At 44.2% G+C, this 22,970-nt stretch overlaps 1 long non-coding RNA gene across 1 annotated transcript; it reads left to right on the forward strand.

Annotated features, from left to right (window-relative positions):
* Positions 1-12,793: 12,793 nt before the first annotated feature.
* LOC147108114 (uncharacterized) lies at positions 12,794-21,439 on the forward strand. The gene is made up of 2 exons (XR_015080524.1): positions 12,794-13,445; positions 16,067-21,439. It is a non-coding gene; the product is annotated as an uncharacterized LOC147108114 (long non-coding RNA).
* Positions 21,440-22,970: the final 1,531 nt, after the last annotated feature.

Genomic DNA, 22,970 nt, shown 5'->3' on the forward strand with positions numbered 1-22,970 from the left:
GTGTTCAAAGCATCAGAGTGATAGGGAGTGTGAGGGCTGCATGGTGGAATAGTTATGTGAATGTGAGCATAGAGAGAGAGATGGAATGGGTAAGGGCGCATGGATGTCAGTGTCAAGTGGGATGTGAAGGAAGAGTGCTGGTGAGGAAGGACAATGGGGATCAGATTGAGGGTGATGGGAAATTCATACTCACTTTTCCAGTGCGCTGAAGGTCATGAAATCTTTTCCTGCACTGTATCCAGGTTCTGCGGGTGACTCCCAAGGAGTTGACCTCCTCAGCCATCTGCATCCACACTGCCTTGGTCTGAGTGGGAGGCCTCTTCCTCCCTGATGAAGGGAAGAGCACCTCCCTGTTGGCCCTAGCCCCATCGACTAATGCCTGCAGTGCCACCTCGTCAAAGCAAGGAGCTGATCTTGCCTTCCCGCTTGTCATTTTTGCTGCAGCTCCCTCACACTGCAAAGTCAAGAAGCTTGGCAGTCTGCAGAAGAAGCAAGGCTTGCTGTGGACCTTAAATTCAGCAGCAATGATCATCGGAGGGGATTTTCAGTCATGAAAGACCCATTTGCAAAGGCTTCCCACATGCTGGAAATCAATTGGCCACTTAAGTTAAAATTGCATCAATCTCCCACATCCATTTAGATTCGTGTGGGAAACACGAAATTCGGATAACACGACACCATCCCGCACCTGAGTTAAAATCCCCCCCATTGTATTTGTGTTGAACTTGGAACAACTAGGAGACACGAAGTCTGCGTACAACCAGCTGAGGTGACTTAAGAATTGAATAGAAGCCCTTCATAAGAATGGCATCAAATAGATACATCTGTTATAATCATTTTTTATGATAAGTTTTGAACACCTAAAGGTAAAGACACAAGTCTGCATGCAGCAGCTGAATTGACTGTAAGAATGGAAAGGGTCAACAGAAATATGATGAGATAATTAGCTTACATCAGCAGAAAACTTCAAAGGATATACCACTGAGAAAGAATGTAAATATAGAACTTTCAAATAGGAAGACAGAATTTGCTGGAAGGGGCAAAGTGATTCTCAGCTTCAGAGACAGGCTCAGAAAGCCTACAAATCTTTGAGTCTCGGGTAATCAAAGGTATTTGATTTTGGTGGATATCCTGGAATAAGAATAAGTAGAAATGTAAAAATGTAATGACGTTAAGATTTGAGAATAAGAATTGTAAGCTATTTGTTTTTAGAACCATTAAAGTTGCGATTGAATCACCAGCTGTTAACTGCATGTCAGTTCTTTAATAAATCTAAATATTTTTAGAATTGTCTCACATAGTACTTCTGTATCAAACTCGCGAACTCAATCTCTGTACACTCTTTGGTGAGGAGTTGCAGAATTCTGGGGGAGTTTTCCGAAAACCTCTGCATTCTCCTGCAGTGCCCGCAATGCCACATGCGTGCAGTCAATGGCGCCCTGCACCATGGGGAAGCCCGCTATCCTCGCAAAGCCCAATGCGCGTTCATGCTGTTTGGCCTGGGTCATTGAGAAAGAGATGTACTGGGTCATCGGGAAAGAGATGTACTGGCGTCTCCTTTTATAGAGGGCATTTGTGTCCTTCCGGATAAAGCAATGGACCGCGAACTGGGAGATATTGGCGATGTCCACAGTAGCTGCTTGAAAGGAGCCGGTGGCATAAAAATTCAGAGCCACTGTGACCTTCACAGCCACCAACAGAGATGTCTAGGTCCTCGGTTGAGTCTGCAGATCTGACTGCAGCAGGTGGCAGAGCTCAGTGACCACCTCCTTGCTGAAGCGCAGCCTGCACAAACACTGCTCCTCAGACAAATGAATGTAGGAGAATTGCTCCCGGAATACCCTGGGAGGGTAAGGTCTCCTGTGCAGAGGCCTGTTGGCCCTCCTCCCTCTGGCCATGATTGCCACTCTCTGCGTCTCTGATGTCTCCGATTTTGCAGGTGCAGGATGATGCCCCGAATCAGTGCAGCCCCCATAGTCTCTTGACAATCAAAGTAATGAAGGTCAAATCCAAAAGAACCTGAAAAGTGCTGCTCAGTAGCCAAAACTACTTCACACAACATTGACTCTCTGCAGAATTCTCTCCTCTCTCTCTCAGAATCTCTGTCAGAATGAGTGGTGCAAAAAAGTCTCCCACAAAAAAAGGCAGGAAGAGGGCACCTTTAAATAGCACTCCCCCAGCCCCGCACCGACTGGAAAACGTTCCAGTGTCCCTGTCGTTGATTATGGCAGGCGGAAAAGAAGGGGGGCGCCACTCAATATCCGGTCCGGGGCATTGCACACTCGACTGACGTCATGATCTGTGGGTGCAGGAAATCAGGGTGGTAGAGTTTAGCGCTACCGCAAAATTTTGCAAGCGGCGCAAACACCGCCACGCCCAGTCGCTAGTTACCTCTTGGTCGCCTCTTAGGGCACTAACAGGAGGCGCTAAGCAACCAAAATTTTCCCCCATTGTGTTTAATCGGAGTTTAGGATGGAATATAACACACTAGTAATACAGCAAAAACACATGACCGTGACAAGCAGCTGGTACCAGACCCGATCGGACAGACGGCTGGGGTGCGTGAACAGCTCTCTGGCTTACGGCCTTTTGTCTAGAACCTCCGAGATGGTGAGCATGGGATCACTCTTGAAAGAGCGCTCAACCAGCCCAACTTTTGTTTAGCTCTTCCCTCCACCGTCTGAGTGGACAAGCCCTTGGGGTGTTGCTTTTATTCTCTTTTTAGGGGTGGGCTTGAGGCCAAATTATTGATGAACATTTAACCTATAGAGGTTCCCCTAAAACCTCAGTACCCAATTGGGCATCAAGTTCTTTGTCTCAATTCTTGAATGAAAGCCCTCCCCTAAAGGGACAAGTTCAGAAACAAAAGATGACTAGATGAGGTGTGAATGGCGATGGCAGAATCATCAACAGCTGCCATGTGAGAAGACAAGGGGAAAAAAATTTAAAAATATAGGGGCCGAGGTTATAGTCTGAAATTGTTGAACTCGATGTTAAGTTCAGAAGGCTGTAAAGTGCCTAATCGAAAGATAAGGTGCTGTTCCTCGAGCTTATGTTGAGCTTCGTTAGAGGCCGAGTGTCGTGTATTGATTGCGAGTTTTACACCAGTCAATACGGTAATGTAATGTGCGAGTTTAACACCAGTTAATACGGTAATGTAATGTGCATTGCATTATGGGAATTACCCGGGAAAGCTGCAGTCAGCCATTTTACCAATAAAGTAAAGATCACAGTTAGAAGCCCGTCTGCCTGACTCTGATTTAATTCGACGTATCTACATGCTTGATTGGAGCATTAAAGCATAGATACAACATTGGCGACGAGGATAACGGAGAGAATCTTTTTAAAAAGGTGTTTGCCCAAGTTTTAGTTAGCTAGGATGGAGAAGACCGGCATTCAAAATTTTGCATGCTTCACCGAGCCAGCTACGTTGGGTCCAAGATGGACGAGGTGGTTAATGTCTTTTGAGCTTTATGCCGACGGCAAAGGACTCATTATCGACGATACCTCTACAGCTGCCACAAAGCAGAGGAGGAGAGCTCTACTTCTACACCTAGCAGGACCAGATGTCCAGGTTATCTTTTCGACTCTACCAGACACAGGAGAGCCAGCAGACTACATGGCGGCAGTTAGTGCTTTGAATCACTACTTCGTGCCCCAGGTTAATGCAGCATTTGCTAGACAGACTTTTCATAAGTTGTCCCAGAAGGCAGGTGAGACTGTGCAACAATTTGCTACTCGCTTGCGGCAGGCTGCTAAAGACTGTGCTTTTGGGGGGCGGGGGGGGGGCGGATAATCAAATAAGAGATGCTATCCTGAGTAGGTGCACATCAGCCTGTGTGCGGAGGAAATTGCTAGAGGAAGGGCATGGTCTAATGCTCGCCCGCACATTACAAGTGGCCTCACAATGTGAAAACGTCGAGGAGCAGATGTCAGCCATGTCATGTACAGAGAAGGCGGAGACAGATACTGTTCGTCGTGTTACACAGAAAGGAGGGTATTATGCGAAAAGCTCGACAGAGAAACCAAAGGGAAATGGTGATAGGAACGAAAGGAAATGTTACAGACGTGGACACACAGACCACATGGGCAGAGATCCGAAATGCCCAGCACGCAGACAAACGTGTCATAAGTGCAAGGGAAAGGATCATTTCTCCAAAGTATGCCGCACAAAGGGTACCAAGAAACACAGTGTGAACAATGTAGAGGAACAAAATAACTTTGCATTTGCTGTTACCGGAAATAACGGGACAGAGAGACTTACCTTTTGTGTGGGGGGAGTAAACCTGAGAATGTTAATTGATTCGGGTGCAACTAATAATGTGATAGATGAGAATACATGGGAAGGATTAAAGTCAGAACACATTAAGTGACAGTCACATGTCCCTAAGACAGAAAGAAAGTTATTCTCTTATGCTTCTAGCCGACCACTGTCAGTTAAAGGTGTATTCACATGTGGGATTACAATAGGTAAGAGAACTGAGCAGGCGGAGTTCATTGTGGTTAAAGGCCATGGAGAGCCGTTGCTAGGAAGGGAGACAGCCATGAAACAGGGAGTTTTAAAAATAGGCGCAGATGTCTCAGCTGTGGCAGATGTAAGACAGCTACTAGAACAGCGGTATCCAAAGGTGTTCCAGGGAGTAGGCAGGCTGAACACAAAACAGATCAGTTTGTATATCAACCCATGAGTGAAGCCTGTGGCCCAGCCACTCAGGCGTATATCATTCAACTTAAGGGGGGCAGTAGAGGCCAAAATAAAACAATTGAGGGACATGGACATTATTGAACCTGTAACTGGTCCCACCCCATGGGTAAATCCTGTGGCTATTGTACCAAAAGCGGGTAAGGATGTAAGGTTATGCCTAGACATGAGGCGAGCAAACCAGGCAATAGTGAGGGAACGATATACAATCCCCACCGTTGATGAGATACTCCAAGGTATGAATGGCTCTGTTGTGTCGGTACCTTTCTACCTAGACACAATTTAGGACTCAGAACTCAGAGATTCAAACATGAAGTGCTTTATTGGAAGGAAAGGAAGTTCTGGAAAGTTCCGAACAAAGAGAACTAAACTTAACAGAGAACACCCAACCATTTATCTCCTGTGACAGCGCCACCAGAGGTGGGAGGAGAACACACAATAGAACACACAATACATAACAAGCTCGATGGTGTTTAGTAAGCTAGACCTGAAATGGGGTTATCACCAGCTAGAACTGACCCCTGAGTCACGAGAAATCACAACGTTTGCAGTACATAACGGAGTATACAGGTACAAGAGGCTGATATTCGGTGTATCTTCAGCTAGTGAGCAATATCAGCATGAGATAGCTAATGCCTTAGCTGGAATAGAGGGTGTTGAAAACATCTCAGACAACATTATCGTGCATGCACACGACCAGGAAACGCACGACAGACCAGACTAATGGAAAGTGGACTGACACTAAACTCAGAGAAGTGCCAATTCAACATGGACCGATTGATTTTCATGGGAATCCTGTTGTCTGAAAAGGGCATCGGACCAACAGCAGAGAGAGTGCGAGCGGTGGCAGAAGCTCGGGAACCAGAGAATGCTACAGAGGTGAGGAGTTTCTTGGGACTCGTTGGGTACAGTAGCAGATTAATCCCGCAGTTTGCAACTCTATCAGAGCCACTGCGACGCCTGACGAGAAAAGACACACCATTTCAATTTGGATCACAACAGAGACAGTCATTCAGTGCACTCAAGGAAGAGTTGGCCAGAGCCGGCACTTTAGCATATTTTGATAAGGACGCACCAACCAAGGTGATAGCAGATGCCAGTCCTGTAGGTTTAGGTGCAGTACTAGTTCAGGACCAACAGGGACAAGAGGTGCCAATATGCTATGTAAGTCGTAGTTTAACAGACTGTGAGAGGAAATACTCTCAAACAGAGAGAGAGGCCTTAGCTCTTGTATGGGCTTGTGAGAGGCTGCATCCATATGTGTATGGCCGAAAATTTAACTTGGTAACTGACCATAAGCCATTACAAGTGATATATGGCCCACACTCTAAACCCTGTGCCCGTATAGAGAGATGGGTACTTAGATTACAGCCGTACGATTTTAAGGTGATACACATTCCAGGCAAGCAAAACATTGCAGACCCACTGTCACGATTGCTGGGGGAGACAGCAAAACAGGAGAGACATTCTCATGGCTCAGATGAATACGTGAGATTTGTAGCTGTGAGTGCGACACCAAAAGCACTCACTACTAGAGAGGTGGAGGAAGCCTCTGCTACCGACCCAGAGCTGATTGAGGTACGGAAGGCAATCACAAATGGACATTTTGAGAACTGTAAAGCTTATGCAGCAATTGCAAACGAGCTGTGCGTAGTGGGGTACCTAGTTCTTCGGGGAACACGCATCGTGCTACCCACAGTGTTACACGCACGAGCCCTGGTGTTAGCACATGAAGGACACTTGGGAATAGTTGGAACAAAGCAACATCTCAGAACCAAGGTTTGGTGGCCTGGCATGGACAAGGCAGCTGAAAAACACTGTAAAGCGTGCCACGGCTGTCAGATAGTAGCCAGACCCGACCCACCTGAACCATTGAGACCAACACCATTACCGGAGGGCCCCTGGCAGGATATAGCTATAGACTTACTGGGACCCTTGCCATCCAACCACTCCATTCTTGTGGTAGTTGATTATTATAGTCGCTACTATGAATACGACATCATGACCTCCACAACAACAGAGAAGGTTATTGATAGTTTAGAGTCAATCTTCAGCCGTCATGGTTTGCCAATCACCTGCAAATCTGATAATGGTCCCCAATTCAGATCTGAATTATTCAAAGAATACTGTGAAAACAATGGGATCAAACACCTGAAAATGACAGCAAAATGGGCTCAGGCTAACGGAGAAGTCGAGCGCCAGAATGCATCGCTGATGAAGAGAATCAGAATTGCTCAGTCAGAAGGACTAGATTGGAAACGTGAACTTAGAAAATATGTGACTGTGTACAGGAGCATTGACCATGCCACGACAGGAAAGAGCCCGGCAGAGCTGCTCTTTAAACGGAAAATGAGAGGAAAGCTGCCAGACATCACAGAGTCGCGCGCAGACATGGAAGTACGTGACCGGGATGCAGAACAAAAAGGCAAGTCCAAACTGTACGCAGATGAACAGCGGAGAACACAATACTCAGAGGTGAAAGTTGGCGACATGGTGCTGGTACGGCAGGACAAAGTGGACAAGTTCACCACTCCTTTTAATGCCACACCGCACAAAGTTTTGAGTAAAACAGGGAGTCAAGTAGTAGTGGAATCTCCAGAAGGAGCACGCTACTCGAGAAACACTACGTTTGTGAAGAAATACAGAACCAATGGACCAAAGGAGACACTCCATGAGCAGGAGGAAACACAAGGGACTGAGGACAGTATAGTAGACCCTGACACACATACCACTGTGACACAGGCAATACCCACTGCCACCAACATGTCAGACATACCCAGTACAGCCAGACCTCAAAGGGTTAAAAGAAAACCCCAAAGACTGCCTGATTATGTCACAACATAAACTGTGCGAGAACTGTATGGGTGATGTTAAATGTTTAAACCTGGGAATTATTTAGTTGTGTGGTAAGACACAAGTTTGTAAAAAGTTTATAAATCAAATAAGTTATGCAGTGTTATTGTAAGCAACTGTTTGTAAACTGCAAGTTTGTTTCCAAGGAAAAGGGGGATGTCGTGTATTGATTGCGAGTTTTACACCAGTCAATACGGTAATGTAATGTGCGAGTTTAACACCAGTTAATACGGTAATGTAATGTGCATTGCATTATGGGAATTACCCGGGCCAGCTGCAGTCAGCCATTTTACCAATAAAGTAAAGATCACAGTTAGAAGCCTGTCTGCCTGACTCTGATTTAATTTGACGTATCTACATGCTTGATTGGACGCATTAAAGCATAGATACAACACCAAGGACGGAGAGATTAGAGTGGGAGTGGAGCAGAGAATTAAAGTGAAAGGCGACCGGAAGCTCGGGGTCACATTTGCGGACTGAATGGAGGTGTTCCGCTAAGCGGTCACCCAATCTGCGTTTGGTCTCCCCAATGTAGAGGAGACCGCATTGTGAGCAGCGAATACAATATACTAAATTGTAAGAAGTACAAGTAAATCGCTGATTCACCTGGATGGAGTGTTTGGGGCCCTGGACAGTGGAAAGAGAGCAGGTAAAAGGGCAGGTGTTGCATCTCCTGCGCTTACACGGGAAGGTGCCGGGCGAAGGGGAAGTGGTGTGGGGGGTGATAGAGGAGTGGGCCAGGGTGTCGCGGAGCGAGTGGTCCCTTCAGAATGCTGAAAGGGGTGGGGAGGGGAAGATGTGTTTGGTGGTGAGATCATGCTGGAGGTGGTGGAAATGGTGCAGGATGGTCCGTTGAATGTGGCGGCTGGTGGGGTGAAAGGTGAGGACAAGGGGAACCCTAGCGTGGTTCCAGGAGGGAGGGGAAGGGGTGAGAGCAGAAGTGCAGGAAATAGAATGGACACGGTTGAGGGCCGTGTCAACCATGGTAGAGGGGAATCCTCGGTTGAGGAAAAAGGAAGACATACCGGAAGCACTAGTATGGAAGGTGGCATCGTCAGAACAGATGCGGCGGAGATGGGGAAACTGGGAGAATGGAATAGAGTCCTTACAGGAAGTGGGGTGGGAGGAAGTGTAGTCCAGGTAGCTGTGGGAGTCAGTGAGCTTATAGTGGATGTTGGTCGATAGCCTATCCCCAGAAATGGAGACAGAGAAGTCGAGTAAGGGAAGGGAAGAGTCAGAGATGGATCATGTGAAGGTGAGGGAAGGGTGGAAATTGGAAGCAAAGTGAATGAAATTTTCTAGTTCAGGACGAGAGCAGGAAATGGCACCAATACAGTCATCAATGTACCGGAAAAAGAGGTGAGGGAGGGGACCTGAGTAGGACTGGAACAAAGAATGTTCCACATATCCCACGAAAAGGCAAGCATAGCTAGGGCCCATGCGGGTTCCCATAGCAACATGTTTTATTTTGAGGAAGTGAGTGGAGTCAAAGGAGAAGTTGTTCAATGTGAGAACAAGTTCAGCCAGGCGGAGGAGGGTGGTGGTGGATGGGGACTGGTTGGGCCTCTGTTCAAGGAAGAAGCGGAGCGCCCTCAGGCCGTCCTGGTGGGGGATGGAGGTGTAGAGGGATTGTACATCCATAGTGAAAACGAGATGGTTGGGGGCCAGGAAACTGGAAACCGTTAAAGTGACGGAGGGCGTCGAAAGAGTCGCGAATGTAGGTGGGAAGAGACTGGACAAGGGGAGAAAAAATAGAGTCGAGATAGAAAGAAATAAATTCTGTGGGGCAAGAACAGGCTGAAACAATGGGATCACACGCCTGTCACAGAACACACCAGACTTTCCTTCCACTAACCTAAATGGAAAGAAAGTCGGATAGGTTCTGTTTGCAGCATACAGTTCTCCCACCAACTCTAATATCCGACCATGTAATTTCAGGACCTAGCTCTATTTTTATGGAAAAATTGTTTTTTCTTTGGGGGAGGGGAGAACAGAAACAAAACAAACCACAGCAAAGTCCAAAAAACAATCTACAAAATGTTAGCCTTAATTATAATATAGTGCCTGTGTGACCAATTAAGTCCCATGTTTTAACTAGTGTATTATTACGAATATCTCTCAACACCGTAATAAAATAATTCCTGTACCTCTCAATGGAGATTGTTTTATCGCTGTTAGCCTTGTGATTAACGCGGATGTCATTTTCCATTTAAACAACTTTTTTTTTACTTTGGACACTTATTGTTAGATTTTGTCACTAGCTGAATATTTACAATATCGTGTGCATCAAAAGAAATTATGAGCAATGAAAATTTGTACAAGGTAACTAGGTAAAAGATAAACTATCCCCATAAATACAGCAGTAAAATCATTGCTAGAATGTATATGTTGTAGACATTTTTATTTGGTGAAATAAAAAGATTCTGTAATTGCATTTATCAACCTGCCTGCAGAGGGCACTTTAAGCATGTAGAATAACATCTCTGTGATTTGAGTATCAATGGAATCAAAAATATTTCCACGAGCTTGATATCACAATGGCAAAGTGACCGCACAAAGTATTTGCAATGACTAAAAACTACAAATATGCTCATTCAAATTAATATTTCATTCAAAAATATACATATTTTAAATGTGACATGTCATAACGAGTAGTGTGATCCGATAAATATCTCTATTAATGAGGTTGAACATAATACACTCCTGACTTTTTTATTCTCATGAATTTATACAGCCAGCTTCACCTGGGGAGAGATTTATCATGTCAATGCTGCCCACGACATAGTCTACTGAGGAAACGTAAAAGATATCAGTTTCATCACGTCAGAATTTTTCACTGTTCTGTTTTGTGCCTAGTACAGGAAACTCTCTTTTTACCAGCACCTAAATATCCGGAAATCTCTCTTAACCGGCAAAATTCAGGAGTAGGTTCTGGTAAGTTTTACTATATATTAGTGGCCGTGTAACCGGGGTTCCTGGATCTGCGGCCATGTAACTGGGGTTCCTGCACCTGTGGCCGTGCAGCAGGGACTCCTGGATCTGTGGCCGTGTAACCGGGACTCCTGCACAAGTGCCATGTAACCGGGGCTCCTGCACAAGTGCCGTGTAACCAGGGCTCCTGCACCTGTGGCCGTGTACGGGGCTCTCGTACCTTGGTAAGTATACCTCTCTGTAATCCGGACTTTTTGATCAACCAGCACCACGCCGGTCCCGTCGGTGCCGGATAAAAAAGAGTTTCCTGTACTGTGAAACCCACAGGCTTGCACTCAGTTCAAGACAATTCTTCACAATAAACGTGAACTTTCCCATTTTATTATTATGCTTACGATGAATGATTCCATGTGCTGTCTTGTAATACTGAACTGAGAGCTGGTACCCACCGTGGTGCACAGAAGACTAGTTATCTCGTTTGGCATGCTATCAGGCACTGCAGATAAGAAAGATCAAAAATCAAGTCAATGTTTAACCTCTTTATGTCTACGATGTAACCATATCCATCTTCACACATCTCCGCTTCATTTGGCTGCAGAAAAATTGCATTTGAAAACCGTTTTCACCCAATCAGATATCATGGGGGAAAAATTCAGTTGGTAGCGCCACCCGTTAGCGCCTTAAGAGGGCGCTAAGTGGGACACAAACCAACTAGCGCCCGGGCGCAGCGATATCTGCGTCTCTCACGAAATTGACCGGACATTTTGCGGCGGCGCTAAACAATACTCGATCTCCTGCGCCGGCAGATCGTGACTTCAGTCAAGTGCGCAACGCCCCGTTAGCGCCCCGGACCGGAAATTGAGTGGCGCCCCCTGCCTTACCGCCTGCCGCTAGCAATGACAGGTTGAGGGGAGCGTTATGCTGTCAGAAAGGGACTAGGGGAGCGCTACTTAAAGGCGACCACTTCCTGCCTTTTTTTGTCGGTGACATTTTTGCACCACGCATTCTGAGAGAGAGAGAGAGACTTCTGGAGAGATTCAACGCTGTGTGAAGGAGTTTTGGGTACTGAGCAGCAATTTGCAGGTTGGTTTTGATTTGCCCTTGTATCGATTTAGAAGAGACTATGGGGTCTGCACTCTGAGCTCTTCCTCTGGTTCTCCATTTTTCTTTCCAGCAGATTTGATGTACAGGTCTCTCCAGGCCGAGATTCAGGCCAAGATTCAAGGCTGCAATGAGCAGGATGTGGATGGAGAGCAAGATCAACCCTCCCCTTTAAGATAAAAACAAATGCAGGAGAAACTCAGCAGGTCAAGCAGCATCTGTGAAGAGAGAAACAGATTTAACGTTTCAGGTCGATGACCATTCGTCAGAACTCCCCTTTAAGAATTGGATGGTGCCAGTGTGTCTGTGTTCCATTGCTGACTGACATCACATGAGCTTTGCCAGCGCTGTGAGGTAGCGCCCCGCTCCTCGGCCTTAGCGCCTTAAGAGAGGACCTGATTTAGCGCTCCAATCACCTCCAGGGGCGATAAAAGCCAAGTTTGCTGTCGGAGGTGATAATTAGCGCCAGGCGCTAAACTTTGCGCACCGCCAATAATAGCGCCCCAAATGGGGCGATACTGAATTTCCCCCCCCCCCCATATTTTTCATTGTTGGGTTCCATCTGGGACCTGGGAAATTCAAATTGAAATTCATATGCAGTTTAGAAAATATAGCTTGGCACTTATTTTAACTAATTGAAAAGGAAGGTCTATGGGAGTACCTTTTGTTCAAATTGCTCCCTGTATTATATATAGATAATAAATAAATAATATAATTTCCAAAAATTTGTTCGATCATTTTTTTAAAAACATCAATTTTCTGAAATAAAACTAGAAAATACTGGAAACACTCAGCAGGTCAGGGGAGAGAAATGTAGGGTTAATGTTTCAAGCCAAAAATATTGTTTCCCTCAAGAGATTAAATAAATTAGGGAGAGCTTATGGCAATCCAAGTTGTGTGTGGTCAAACAGTATTCCTACACTTTCATATTGATCAAACTATACAGCGTATTTAAGATGCTCCTGCCGATGATGGATGTTGGAATGGAATAGGAATACTTCTGAAAATTTTACAACAAACTAAGGAGAAACAAAACTTAGTAGGGTGATGAAAGGTCGAGGTCATCAAGAAAGAATCATAACGGATTGATTTACTTTTATTTTGTTTTTTTCTGAGTGATGATTGCAATTCAAACGGGTTAATACAGATTTTGCTACTCACGATGCGGTCTCCTCTACATTGTGGAGACCAAACGCAGATTGAGTGACCACTTTGTGGAATACCTCCATTCAGTCCACAAGCGTGACCCTGAGCTTGTCATTTTAGTTCCTGGCCACACTCCCACTCTGACCTCTCTGTCCTCGGCCTCCTGCACTGTTCTAATGAAGCTCAATGGAAGCTCGAGGAACAGCACCCTGTTTCTTTCGATTAGGCACTTTACAGCCTTCTGGACTCAACATTGAGTTCAACAATTTCAAGATCATAAACATTACTTCCATTTTTTCAGACAGCAGTTGTCGGTCATGATTCTGCTATTCCCATTTACACCTCCGCTAGACCCATCTTTTGTTTCTTTACTTGTCCCATTTCCACCCCCTTTTGCCTTGAACCATCATCCCTTTTGTCATTTAATCTCTCCTGCCTTCCACCCTATCACAGACCTTCCCTTTTGTTCTTTCCTCCCTCCCCCCCCCCTTTCCCTGCCTCTGTACTTGCTTAAAGCCTGTTACATCTCTAACTTTTTCCAGTTCTGATGAAATGTCATCGACCTGAAACGTTAACTCTGTTTTTCTCTCCGCAGATGCTGCCTGGCCTGCTTTTCTGTTTTTAGTTCCGATTTCCACCATCCACAGTATTTTGCTTTTGGGATGCAGATTTTGTTGAAGTATTTGGAGATTTGATTAAGTTTTTGAATCAGGTAAGTTTTGCAGAATTGCATTTTTAACATCACCATAGTACCATAGTAATTTAAAAACAGAAGGAGGCCATTCGGCCCATTATGTCCGTGCCGGCCGAAAAAGAGCGATCCAGCCTAATCCCACTTTCCAGCTCTTGGTCCGTAGCCTTGTAGGTTACAGCACTTCAAGTACTTTTTAAATGCGATGAGGGTTTCCGCCTCTACCACCCTTTCAGGCAGTGAGTTCCAGACCCCCACCACCCTCTGGGTGAAAAAAGTTCTCCTCAACTCCCCTCTAATCCTTCTACCAATTACTTTAAATCAATGTCCCCTGGTTATTGACCTCTCTGCTAAGGGAAATAGGTCCTTCCTATCCACTCTATCTAGGCCTCACATAATTTTATACACCTCAATCAAGTCTCCCCTCAGCCTCCTCTGTTCCAAAGAAAACAAACCATATCAAACTTTGAGCCTGATTTTCCATATTTTTTTCGGTGTTCATCAATGTCAATGCTGGCAAATGATGCACTTTCCCAGTGTTAGCATTGAGTGCTCCAAGGTGGTTTTGGTAGCTTATGAATAGTGATTTCTGTATTGCAAGATAAATATTGGCCCATATTTTCCGATTGAAGGCTTCCTGCGTGCAGAGGCCTCCGATCTGTAAAAACTCTACGGACTTACCTAAGGGCTCCCGAGGTGCGTATACTTCCGCTCCTGGGCCTCTCCAAACTCAAAATGCGCAGGGCCCACGTATCCCAGAGGCGCATGTGGTTCGCAAGCGTCCCTGGGGGTCATGTGGGCCATAGGGAGCCAAGAGGAAAAGGGAATCTCCCTTCATACACTTGACAGATAGACCCGTCAAATATATGAATGGAGATCACCCCAAAAACGCAGTAAAACATTAAATCATTTTTTTTTAAAACATCACGTTTTTAAAATGAGTTCAAATTACAATAAATTAAATATTTTAAACAAAAATTAAATTTTTTGAAAAAAAATTAAAGTTTTTTACGGGGCTAAAAATAAACTTACCTTTTTAAAAAGTATTTATAAATTATAAATGAGTGAAAACATTTTATTAAACTTTTATGCTGGTAAAAGCAGGCCTTGCGCGTGCTTTTACCAGGCGTAAGATTTCTAAGGGTTTTCTGCGGGCGGCGGTTCTCCAGAAAGCGGAACTCTCCGCCCGCAGAGGCCCTTCTCCAGGGCAGGTGTCCGATCTGTCAAGAGGATTCTTGACAGATCAGAAATACCGGTTTTCCATGCATGTGCTTCGCATGCCTGAAACCGGCATTTCTGATGTCCCTACAGGTGTGTACACAGCTCGTACACACCCGTAGGCATCGAAAAATACGGCCCATGAAAACGCCCTGTGCTGCCAGGATCTTGGCTTAGACCCTGAAAGAAAAAGGTAATTAAAAAAAAAAATTAATCTGCACTCCCTTAGAAAGGGGGCATAAATATAACAGCGGTTAACAGATCAAATAAAGTGACTAGGAGGAATTTCTTTACACGGAGTGTGGTGAGAATGTGGAACCCACTGCCAGATGGAGTAAAGAAAGACTTGCATTTATATAGCGCCTTTCACGACCACTGGATGTTTCAAAGTGCTTTACAGCCAATGAAGTACTTTTGAAGTGCAGTCACTGCTGTAATGTAGGAAACGCGGCAGCCAATTTGCACACAGCAAGCTCCCACAAACAGCAATGTGATAATGACCAGATAATCTGTTTTAGTGATGTTGATTGAGGGATAAATATTGGCCCAGGACACCGGGGATAACTCCCCCACTCTTCTTCGAAATAGTGCCGTGGGATCTTTTACATCCACTTGAGAGGGCAGGCGTGAAATGGTAAATGAATGCAGGAAAGGGTAAAAAGTAACATTGTACAGCACAGTTACAACTTTTTAACAGTAATTATTGCCCCGAGGCGTGAGGGGCGAGCGTGGGGCCGATGCCCCTAGAAAGGCACCAATTTTGCAGTTTAAGCATTTTAATTTCCCCTTCAGGCTTTCAGGGACTTACTTTTTTTTCCTCTAGTACAAGTGAAGAAATGTTAGCCATGATTTCCTTCTGCCCAATTTGTGGTGTTGGAGTGACAGAGCGGGCTTTGTACCTGCTCAACTGACCAGGCTGCTGCTAACCCTGCCAAAGTTTCCAGGGTCAGCGTTATTTAAATTTTTTAAGCAGGCTCCTTGGCCTTGTTTCCACCTGCACTTAGTAACTCATTGCTCTGGGGAACTATATTCAATCTATATTCATCTGAAAGATGGCACCTCCGACAGGGCAGCACTTCCTCAGTACTGCACTGGGTGTGTCAGCCTAGCTTCATGTGTTCCAGTCTCTGGAGTGGGACTTGAAACCACAACCTTCTGACTCAGAGTAGTTGAATTATTGACAGATTTAAGGGGAGACTTTGTGCGTACATGGGCAGGGTGGGAAGAGGTAATTAGTATGGGAGGAGGCTTGTGTGGAACTGCTGAGCCAAAAGGCCTGTTTGTGTCCTGTAGATTCCATGTAATGCTAGGAAATGTGGGGATTTCATTTGAGGCGAAAGGAAATAGTGAGACCTAGAAAGTTAATAGAAGAAGAGGGTTAAGGATAGAATCATCGAAGCTAAGAGCTGATATATTCTGGTTAGACAGATGAAGCTGTGGTTTTGAGGAATTGGAAGAAACAAAATCTTCGTTGTCCCGGAGCAGGGAGGAGATCAAGGTACACAGTGGTTCACTCATCGCACGGCGAGAAGATTGGAGATTGGGCGCACTGGAGATGTGCAATCTGAAGGAAGTTGATTGCACTGTTCGCAAGTCGTTTTTGTTTTTCCTTCCAGCCTTTTTAAAAGTAACATTTTCTTTTTAAAGCTTGGCTGAACTTTAGAATTTTAGTAATGAGATCCTTTTATTATGTGTCATTTTTTAAACAATTTGAAACAGACATTAAACTATCAAAATGGCCCAACATTTAATAGCTTTCTGTACATATGTTTTTGTGCTAAGAGGTAAAATATGTGAAAACTCTCTGTTATTTACTTCACAAGAGTGTACTCTTAATGCAAAGTTGCTTAATTCAAATGATCTGACATTTCAATTTTTTGAAACACTAAATTCCTATGGTTATGTGTCATTTACATTGCTTAATTTGAATTACTGGATCATTTTTAAATGGCTGAATTATCAAGAGTAGGCTGTAGTTTTATGATTTTCACTTTTTTTAAAGAGTTGATTCATGTGAAGTATTTACTATTTATACATCTATTTACTTTAAAGTAATCTTCATTGCTTATAAGTCTACAAAAAGACATTCATTGTCTATTACGTAACATTTTCCTGGCTTTATCTGTTTCTTTCTACGAGAGTAAATATAAATATCTGGTGTAGGAGTGTTGCATAAAATGATGCATAATGTAAGTGGGTGGTCCAGTGGATTAAAATACTTTAAACTTTGTATACATCCAGCACTTTTCACCTCTTTTCAGCTATTTTTAAGATCTATTTAATTGACTTAAAAGCTATTAAACCCAAGACATGTAGATTTCTCTTTGTAAACGTAGTTAGTATATCTGTATCCAGTTATTGTGGCCTTTTTAGAATTTGTACAGAACTTTGTTTGATCACATTTGGGGGTCCCAGGGTTTTTTTTTCCTAAATTGGTCTAAGGTTTTTCTCTCTTTATTTTTGCCTCTCCCTGGAGATTGCATGGTTGGGGAGGGGGGTCAAATGGGGGTGATGGTGCACAGAATTTACACGATGCCTGTATAGGACAGTCTTAATGGACCAGCTGGTCTTTACCTGTCCTTCTCTTGCATACGTTCTGTACTATGTGACCTGCACCACACCCCCGCCACACACACACACACACACACATCTCCCCAGCATACTCTTTGCTCTAGTCAGCACTGTAAAGCCATTTTATATTGTTCTTCAGCCATTGGCTCCTATCGTATGGATCTCCTGCAGCTGGCATCCATATCAAGGTAAATCTGTTGGAACCTGTTCAATTGGAGTTTCCTTGCTGCGGTCAGTCTTAATGGGGGTAGTAAACATAGTGCTGCACCGTGATGATAATATCACACGGAGCTGTGTTTATCATCTGCTTGCTGATATCATGACACATGCGTGTTCTGGCCAAAGTGCTACGGCCAGCCAATGCAAGCACTCCCAGCTTTGCTGCTGGCTCACAGGGCGATCAGCGGCATGATTTCGAATTCAGGAGAGGCGCGCTGTTAGGCTGCTCTCCCAAGGTCCGGCCTACAATGTAAAAGGCCCTTAAAGGAGCAGTTCTGACAAATGATCTTCACTCCCACCCATTTCCTGTTTTGTTTCAGATCTCCAGCTTTCACAATTTGCTATACTTTCACCTCTGGAATTTGTGTTTGAATACAGCCCAGAATGACAGAATGGAAGTCTCCCCTCTCTAATTTCCCTGATGGCTATAATGCTGTTAAATTTATTAGTTGGGGTTATCTTTGCAGAATTGGTAATGGTAAACATGTCTTGACACTAAAAGAGTGTTTTGTTCATGCAACGTGAAGAATCTACAAACACAATGCAGCTTCCTCTGAGCTGCCCTCTGACACTTGCTATTCATGAAATCTAGCAAAGCAAGCATTGTTCAACCATGAATATTATGGTTCAACAGCTTCACAAGCAGTTAATGAGTTTCTTGACCCACATCGTGTGTTAACCACCAACTTCATGGTTTTGGCCTACAAATCAAAGTAGGGCCATTCAGCCTATCTTAGCTCATCCATCCAGAAGAACTCTACAGACCCCTTTTACTGCATCTAATTGTTTATATAATGAGTTCAGGTTTTTTCCTCCATTCGTCTATCTGGAAGTCTATTCCATATGTGAAGATCTTCCTAATATCAGTCCTAAATTTTCCTTTCACTAACTTGAATCTGTGTCCCCTTGCCGTACTCTTACAATTTAGTTTAAAGTAATATTCTGTATTTACCTTTTCAATACCATTTACAGTCTTGTATATGTCTTTAAGAGCACCTATTAGATGCTTTCTTTCCAGGGTGAATAGTCCAATTGCTCCAGTCTTCATAACTCCTTGACACTAAGGATCAGCACCATGGCTCTTCTCTGTACTGCTTCCAGGACCGGAATGGCCCCCTTATTTTTTGGCAACCAGAACTGGATTCAGTATTCAAGATGTGGTCTGATCAGCGCACTGTACATTTTGATTACAACTTCCTCTGACTTCTGTTTTACTGTTTTAGCTGTGAGATTCAACACCCTATTGGCTTTGTTGGACATATTGAGCGTTGAGTCTACTAAGGTTCGTCAATCTCTTTCAACTTCACCTGTAGCTATTTCAGCGCCATTTATGGAGTGCATATGTCACCCTTTGTTTCCTTCTATATGCAATACTTTACACTTATTTCACCTGCCGTTGTTCTTCCAACATTGGCCATATTTTGTCCAACTCCTTCTGTAATTGTCCTCCAATTCCACTACCCTTCCTAGTTTGGTATCATTGGTAAATTTGAGCAATTTGCTTTGAGCTTCTGAATCCATGATGTAACTTAACAATAGAAACAATAATGGTTCCAACAATGAGTACTGGGGCAGCCCAATCAGTACATTCCCCCATTCCGACATGGCTACTCTAAGAAGTACCTGCTATTTTCTACCCTTTGGCCAATTTCTTATCCATTCCCAGATTTAACCTGAATCCCCACAACTTTGAGTTTAACTAATAGCCTTTCATGTGGAACATTATCCAAAGCCCTTGGAAGTCCAGATATACCATGTCATAGGGCTTTTACAGTCCAGTTAGATTGTCAGTTCTTCAAGAAATTGAGGAGATTAGTCAGGGAGCATCTTCCCTTTCTGAATTCATCTTGACTGTTTACTCCAAACTCACTGCCCCATCTAATTTGGTATCATCTGTAAATTTATTAGGTCATTATTGTAGAGGTAATCCTAAAGTTTACTCTTGATAATCAATTCCATTATCTTACATCACCCAGTTAATTTACACTTTCAAATGTGGTAAGTACAAACTGTGACTGACCCACTAGATGCAAGACTTTTATTCTATGTATATGTAGTTTGCAGGCTTACCTGAATTTATGACAACAGCAGCCAAACTATAATGTCTGGCTGCTCATCTTTTTCCAGACACTGGGGGCGATTTCGACAATGGGGGCGCGTTGGAGGCGGGACTGCTGCTTGTCGGGTCGATGTCCCGCCTCCATCGACTTGTGGCCAACCCATGCTATTTTCCCTTGATTGACCTTGTTAAGCCCGCCCAGCGGGCTTAGCAGGCCAATTAAGGGAAAGCCGGTTGCAGAGCATGTCAACGTCAAGCTGCCAAGCTGTCAAACAGTGACATTCTCTGTAGTTTGATGAGTTCTTGAATTCAAGACTCATCAAACCTCTTTCTTAAGCAGAAATTAGAGATGGTTGTTGCATTGGAGAATGTAACAGCCATCTATCATCTCTGCCGCGGAGATGCGAGACTCTCCGCATACCCAACTCTTTTTCTAACACTTTCCACAATTGCACCCATCACTTACCTTCACAATGCACTTTTGCACCCTTCTGACCCCCGCAGACCCACTGCTCGCCTCGGTGACCCTGGCGGGGTTCGCAGCCTTCGGGAAGCCCGCACCTGTGTGGGTAAATCTCCCTCCCGCCTCCAAGGAGACGGTACCCGGCGCGGGTCAGGTACCCGCCTCCTGGCAAGATGGCACGGGGGCAGGTGGGCACCCGCCCCCAGATTCTGCCATTTTCCCGGCAGTCCTGCCTCCATACCCACCTCCCCTGGGCTGGCAAAATTGCGCCCATAGTCTCCATAAAGTTTGCTTCGTAATACTTTTGTTCCTTCTCCTTAGATTCCTCCAAGCAGTACTCAAGTTCCCAGCTGAAGGAGCTGGTCCTTTACTGGCACAGCACTTTAACCAGCTGTGAACCACAACAACAACAATTTGTATTTATATAGTGCCTTTAACATAGTAAAAATTCCAAGGTGCTTCACAGAAGAGTCATAAAACAAAATTTGACACCGAGCCACACAAGGAGAAATTAGGGCAGATGACCAAAAGCTTGGTCAAAGAGGTAGCTTTAAAGGAGGAAAGAGAGGTGGAGAGGTTTAGGGAGGGAATTCCAGAGCTTAGTGCCTAGGGACAACCACCAATGGTTGAGTGATTATAATCAGGGATACTCAAGAGGGCAGAATTAGAGGAGCGCAGATATCTCGGGGGGGTTGTGGGGCTGGAGGAGATTACAGAGATAGGGAGGGGCGAGGCCATGGAGGGATTTGAAAACAAGGATGAGAAGACGTACATGAGAGTGTCCCAAGGTGAGAAAGTGTTTTGCTTCTTTTCTATGCCTCCCCTCATCAACATAATCAAGATAGAGAACTCATGTCATAGTGAGTCACACCCTATGATGCAGTGTAGATTCACCAATGGGCTGCATCACTTTATATATGCATTAATTTTTTATGGTGACATATCAGGGTAAATGAACCTTGTGTAACAATTGCTGAACGTTTTTTGCCGATGCCAGCTTTTAATAGGATGGCGGTGGAGGTGTAGACACTGTTTGAATCACCAGCATTACTGAGGGCAATTAAGAATGTTCGTAATCCCACAATGTGGTCAGCATAATATATTGCAATGCATTTTGTGGGAGAGGAGAAACCAGACAGTAAAAAAAGAACATAAATTATCAAACGTTTTCCCACAATCAAAAGCTGTGTTTAATATGGCACAGGCGTCTGTGGAGAGTGAGCAGTTCTTCAAATGATCCCTGTATTTTGCTGTCATATTGTTTCATTTGGTTGATTCTGTTTGGATAGAAAGTTGGTCAAACTCAATAAAAATTAATTTCACTGTTTTGGAAACATGGAACTGTTGTGTATGTACCTTTAAGAGAATAACTGGTCTCAGACTGCAGTACCGGCAGTGACCACCCCTGTATAAAAGGCGCTAGTGAGCCTCTGTTGTTTTCAGTTTCACTATTGACTTCCATCAGTAAAGACTTGTTTTGTTCAACTCCTGCTGTCCGTGTCTCAATCATTCACAGACGTAATAGGAACATTAGAATATCTTCAGTCAGGGAGGGAGGTAGGGCATTTTTCAGTAAGTTGTAACACTAATCTTTGAAGAATTTTCAGAACTGAGAACATTGAAGAGATTCATAAGATTAGAATATTGCTCCTGAACAGACTCTTCTAACATCTGTTCTACTCCTGCAAGAAAAAGCTTGTAATCTAATAGGCAATCCTGCTCTGACCTTTCACCTGCAACCTCTTTCTCTCTCTCTATTGCAACCTTTCTTGTCTCTTTATTAATAAGTTTTCTTCTGGAATGTCCTCTCCTAAACTGGAAATGCGCCATCCTACATGCTTTCTCCCCTCTCATTGTGTTCAACTCCGGACTCATCGCTCAATGTCTTCATGTAACTCATTTTCTCCCAGAACCTCAAGGCCTGAATCTGACACTTGAGTTTACCTCACAGAGTCTAAACAGGGTCGAGGAACAAAGAGATCTAGGGGTACAGATTCACAAATCATTAAAAGTAGCAATGCAGGTTACAAATGCATTAAAAATACAAACAAAGCACTGGGGTTAATTTCTAGAGGAATAGAATTGAAAAGCAGAGAAATTATGTTAAACTTGTATAGAATCCTGGTTAGATCACACTTGGAGCACTGTGCACAATTCTGGTCTCCATATTACAAAAAGTATATAGAGGCACTGGAGAAGATGCAAAAAAGATTTACAAGGATGACCCCAGAACTGAAAGGTTATAAATTACAGGAAAGACCGAACAGATTGGGGCTCTTTTCTCTAGAAAGTGAAGGCTGAGGGGTGACCTAATAGAGGTCTTTAAAAGTTATGAGGGGGTTTGATAGGGTAGATGTGGAGAAAATGTTTCCACTTGTTGGGAATCCAAAACTAGGGGCCATAACTATAAGATAGTCACTAATAAATCCAATAGGGAAGTCAGGAGAAACTTCTTTACCCAGAGAGTGGTAAGAATGTGGAACTCGCTACCACAAGGAGCAGTTGAGGTGAATAGCAGAGATGCAGTTAAGGGGAAGCTGGATAAGTACAGGAGGGAAAAAGGAATAGAAGGTTATGCTGGTAGGTGTAGATGAAGTAGAGTGGGAGGAGGCTCGTGTGAAGCATAAACAGTAAACACCGGCATAGTCCAGTTGGGCCGAATAGCCTCTTCCTGTGCTGTAAATTCTGTGTAACTGCCCAGCGCAGGGGATGCCTGTTCAGCCTATTCAGCATCATTATAGGCAGAATGAGGGTCATTTAAAATGTATTGCCTGTGCAATCAATCACTGACCAATTGATTGTGTAGTGTTTGGCAATAAATTCAAGAAAAATTAAAAAATATTCATCAATTTTTTACTGACAGGAATATGGCTAACTGGAGACACTCTGAGGCCTTTTGCAGTTAATCTCCAGCCACGATCCAGGCAGACTCCTCAGCGAAGCTTGCCCACACAATGCAAATAACTCCAAGGCCAGGAAATTAGTCAGGGTCAGAGGCACATCTTTGTGGCAGATG

This window comes from Somniosus microcephalus, chromosome 13 (genome assembly GCF_052327205.1).
Source record: "Somniosus microcephalus isolate GS21.2 chromosome 13, FLI_Smic_1.0, whole genome shotgun sequence".
Lineage (NCBI taxonomy): Eukaryota > Metazoa > Chordata > Chondrichthyes > Squaliformes > Somniosidae > Somniosus > Somniosus microcephalus.